Genomic DNA, 5,323 nt, shown 5'->3' with positions numbered 1-5,323 from the left:
AAAAAAAAAAAAAAAAAAAAAAAGAATCTGAAATGTTTTGGATTTCAATTCATTTGATCTTAGACCTTTGCATGCACACGATGAGCATCTTAGAAATGAGATCCAAGTGTGCACATGAAATTCATTTATGCTTCATGTATATTTTATTCACAAAGCCCAAAGGTAATTATATTCAATATTTTAAAAAACATTTACTTATTTATTCATTTATTTTATGTATATGAGTACATATCTGCATGTACACCTGCGTGCTATCAGATCATACTATAGATGGTTATGAGCAACCATGTGGTTGCTGGGGATTGAACTCAGGACTTCTAGAAGAGCAGAGAGTCCTCTTAACTACTGAGCCATCTCTCTAGGCCTCTACATCTAATATTTTTCATGTGTCTTAATTTCATGTGCCTTATGACATACATGAGGTCATATGTGGGATTTTCTACTTTTGTCATGTTGTTGCTCCCTAAAGTTGCAGATTTTGGAGCATTTAGGAGTTCAGATTTTTGATTTAAAGATGTTTGTCCTGTACTATCACCCAGCAGAATCATAAAATCTAGTTCATGATATAAACTGAGATGCACATCTCTTATTTTATATTTATTATAATTTATCTCTCCTTCCTCCCTAGCCCCTGTCCTAGGTAGCATTAACTGTCAATTTGACACAGCTCAAACCCGAAAAAGAGTGTCAGTTGCGTGATTGTCTGTATCAGGCTAGCCTATGGACATGTCTGTTAATTGATATAGGAAGTCCCAGTTCGTGGTGGGTTGTGTCATTTCCTAGGCACGTGCTCTTGGTTGGTAACTCCACACAAAATGCTCAATCTCCCTCATCATAAGAATAGTAAAAGGAAAAAAAAAAACTATATAGATACTATCTCTAACCTATCAGATGAGCCAAAGGCCAAAAGTTTGGCAACATAATTTTAGCAAGGCAACAGGGAAACAGACTCACTTTGTATTAGTTAATAAATGATATTTTATTATCTAAGAACCTACTGCAAAAGCTGAAGCAATAAACTCATTTGGTAAAATGGACCTGGGTTCAAGCCATATGTAAAATGCTGGACGTAGCAGCACACTCTCATATGTACACATTTGTGACCCCAGTGTGTGTGTGTGGGGAAGTGGAGACAAGTAGATCCCTAGGGCTGACTGACAAGCTGCCTAGCGGAATGGATGAGCCCCAGGGCCCATGAGAGACCCTGCCTCATAAAACAAATAACAACAACAGAAGCCAAGGCGGGTGGCTCTTGAGAAATGATATCCAAGGCTGACCTTTGACTGAGTGTCCTTTCAAATGCCTTGAACCCCAGCACTTGCAAGGCAGAGGCAGAATCTCTATGAATTGGAGGCCAGCCTAGTTTATATATTCCCAGGTCAGCCAAAGTTACATAGCAAAACAAAAAGGTTAACACCTCGTATAGAAATGGGATTTAATAAACTCTATTAATATTAATATTAATATTACCCAGCCCACCAATAATCGAGTCCTATGGGATTATTTAATCAGTTCTAGCGCAATTACTGGGGGAATTACCCCCAGTTTAACTTTCTATATACTAGACTACCTATTTGTCCAGCTGTGCTTTCCAAATACTTGCTGTTTGTGTCTTCCTGGGTCATTTCTGCTCCACCAGCCTGTCCTCAGGGTCCATTTCACATGGTCATGTGCTCCTGGTCCATCAGATCTAATGGAGACTTCCTGTTTGCTCTGTTTTCTTTTACTCTCCTACTCTCCCTCCTCCTGGTGCCTACCTGCGACAACACCCAGCCAAGTGACTCAAAATCTGCCTGCCTCTATTCCCTCCAGTAACTGGCTTTCACCACCTTTATTTAACCAATAGTTCTAAGTTGGGGATCAAGTTTTGTTCAACACAAGCTGCTATACATGGGAATTCACTCACCTTGAGGCAACCACATCTTGGGGTACAGAATTTAGTACTTGAATACATAGCAGAACAATCTGGCCTCCTCACACATGTGTATTTGTGCCAGGCAGAAGGATTTGATGAGGCAATTTGCTTGTCTCTTCTCTTCCTTGAACATATACCTTGCTCAAATCATCCCTAAACTGCAAAGCTATGTGTAGCAGGTTGCTCCAATTCAGCAGGAAGCAATTATAAAAAGACCATTGTACCAATACCTTAAGTTGGGGTGGGTGGTTTTGGTTATTTTAGAAATTATAGATATGTTCTCCTTTTAAGAGATAATTACAAATAGTTATGGTCTTGGACAGGGGAGAAACAAAATAGGCAGCTTAGACTCAGATATTTCTATCTTTCCTTTCCTCTTCTCTATCTTTCTTTCTTTCTTAGGTAAAGGGAGGGGGTTGAAAAGAAAAAATGGGGGCTATAGTAAAATTATAAGAAATTAGACAAATAGGGATGGATTATTAAATCTACTCTTAAACAAAAGCAATTTAGAGCCACAATCTTACACTGGTAGAGTATATTTCAATGCAGAATTGAAGTTATATTTTCTCACATTGGTACAGAATTTGTATATTGATACAGGTTTAAGGTTTTCATTGGTATAAATTTTAGTATATGGCTACAAAATTTAAGATTATTTTTTGTTACTCTTAGATAGGCATTGTGCATATGCAACTCATTTAAAAAAAAAAAACAAGGTTTAATTCCAATCTTTTTAATAGCTGCTATTCTAAACTGTTTAGGACAATTAAGTAATAAAAGTTGACAGTCAGTCAATCAAACTCCTAGTCATGTTAGATATTAGTCTAGATTGTCACAGAAATAATATATATCCTGGGTTGCACAAATAATAAGTAGCTGGAGACAGGTAATGTTTGCTTGTTTAGATATGCTAAAAATAGATGGCCTTCAAAAGCATCAGAGATCCACAGAATATGGCATTTAAAATCATTTCATTATTAAAAGATCTTTTGATTATGAGACAGCTCCTAACAGTACCCCCGTTTCACTTCAGTGAAGATGATGAACATCAATACCACCATATAGAAGTTGCTTCAGTTGTGGCAATAGGCAGTGGGCAAGAAATGTCCTAACTTATCTGTAGACAACGTGCTGTCCAAAAAGGACAAACAAATGCTAGGGTAGTTGACTGCTAAGCTCTGCCAAGACAGGATACGCTAGTCCTTTATAATTCCTGCTTTACTTATGGTCTATCAGATGTTCTGGGCCAGAAGGCTGAAGACAGATGCTCCAACTTTATAAAGAATGTTGGGGACTGTCCAAGCAGTAAAATATCTCTGTCATTTCTATGAGTTTTGGAAGCTGTGTCCCTGTGCAACCTGTATACTCAAATAATATTTATTCTTTCTTAAATCTCTGGTGGGGTTGACGACTAGATAGTTATAGTCTCAAAATTAAATTTAAGTTGTTAAGATTTAAGCTGGGCACTGGTGGTGCATGCCTTTAATCCCAGCACTTGGGAGACAGAGGCAGGTGGATTTCTGAGTGCGAGGCCAGCCTGGTCTACAGAGTGAATACCAGGACAGCCAAGACTACACAGAGAAACCCTGTCTTGAAAAACAAAACAAAACAAAACAAAAAAAAAAAAATTTAAAAAGATGTTTTTAGAATGGTAATACAGATTAAGATTAAAAAAAAAAATGGATACAAAACTCTAACTCACCAAGATAAGACAGTAAAGTACCTCTTCTATGTTACAAAATATAAAAAAACAGACTAGACTTTTAAATGTAATTAATATTTAAATGTTTTCATAATTGTTTCAAAATAGTTCCTACCGTGTATTGTTTGTTGCTGTAAGAGAAAGAGGCTTTTTAATTGGACAAAAGGGGGGAAATGTAGTGGGTTGGCTTACTGTTGCTTGAACTCTAATGTTGATACTGGTTCCTCAAGACCCGACTGCCGACTGCCTTGTAAGAGAAAGAGTCCTTAAGCAGTCCCAGATGGTCGAGTGACTATGTGACTTTGCCCCCAAGTTATTTCTGATTGGTGAATAAAGATGCTGACAGCCAATAGCTGGGCAGAAGAGACATAGGTTTAGGGTTCCGGGAATTAGGGTTTGGAGCAGAACCACAAGGGAGAAAAAGGTTAATGGAGAAGCCATCATGGGTTAAGTGAGTCATGAAAACATGGCCCTGAGGGCTGGCTAGTTGGAGTTAAGAGTGGACCAGATAAAACATAGTAAGTAATAACTCAGGGCTATCTATAGAAAAGTAGATTCTAGTAACATAGAAGATAGATATTTGCCCAGATCTTGTGCTGTTTAAGGATTATTGTAAATAATAAAAGTTGTATGTCTTTTATCCAGTAACTAAATGATCTAGGTGAGGTAGAAACCCAGGATTGGGATTAAAAATTTCTACAACAGCTATACCCATCTCCATTGTTGGTGGGAGCACAAACAACACAGTCATGGCAATTGACACAGTTTCCACTGTTTGCAGGCCTAAGGCAAGAGATGAGCAATCTTGCCCTGCAGGCTAAACAGTGCTAGTTCAGAGGAAGGCCAGGCATCTCATTGTGACAGTGCTAACTGCTGATTACCAGAGACATCTGTAGGCTCTTTGCAAATCTATTACTTGTATCTATAAGCACAAGTCTCTACAATACAGGGGTCAGAAAGGGACCCAAAGTAAGAATGCCTGTGGCAAAATTCCAAGGGACTTTCTGTTTCAGAGCCCCAACCCAAGAAAAAGGGCAAGTGGAGAAAAGAATTTATGAAAGGTATGTTGTATATGTGTTTGCAAAAGCAAAGCTATATATTATTTTAAGACATGTGCAAAAAAAAAAAAAAAAGAGGAGAAACATAACATAGAAACAGTGCTCCTCTATCGGGGTGCAGGCTCACAAACCCTTTCCCTCTCCATGTTAGAACATTGTTTGGCTTGCTCTTGTGTAGGTTTTTTTTTTTTTTAAAGATTTATTTATTTATTTTTATGTATAGGAGTACACTGTAGCTATATAGATGGTTGTAAGCCATCATGTGGTTGCTGAGAATTGAAAGCAGGACCTCTGCTCACTCCAGCCCTGCTTGCTCCCACTCTGCTCGCTCTGGCCCAAAGATTTATTTATTATTATATGTATGTATACTGTAGCTGTCTTCAGACACACCAAAAGAGGGCATCAGGTCTCATTACAGATGGTTGTGAGCCATTATGTGGTTGCTAGGATTTGAACTCAGGACCTTTGGAAGAGCAGTCAGTGCTCTTAACTGCTGAGCTATCTCTCCAGATCTCTTGTGCAGGTTTATGCAGCCAGCCATAGTTGCTGTGAGTGCAGAGGTCCTGTCATGTCCAGAAGATGCTGTTTAGCTCCTCCCTGACCTCTGGGTCTTATATTCTTTCTGCTCCCACAGAAGTATTAAAAAAA

The 5,323-nt window shown here is 38.4% G+C and overlaps 1 long non-coding RNA gene across 1 annotated transcript in view; it reads left to right on the top strand.

Moving 5' to 3' along the window:
• LOC116078909 overlaps positions 1-5,323 on the top strand; it is a 19,400-nt gene that overhangs the window by 599 nt on the left and 13,478 nt on the right. The window lies entirely within an intron of this gene.

Source organism: Mastomys coucha, unplaced genomic scaffold, assembly GCF_008632895.1.
Source record: "Mastomys coucha isolate ucsf_1 unplaced genomic scaffold, UCSF_Mcou_1 pScaffold5, whole genome shotgun sequence".
Lineage (NCBI taxonomy): Eukaryota > Metazoa > Chordata > Mammalia > Rodentia > Muridae > Mastomys > Mastomys coucha.
This window is presented reverse-complemented; position numbering and strand designations above follow the sequence as displayed.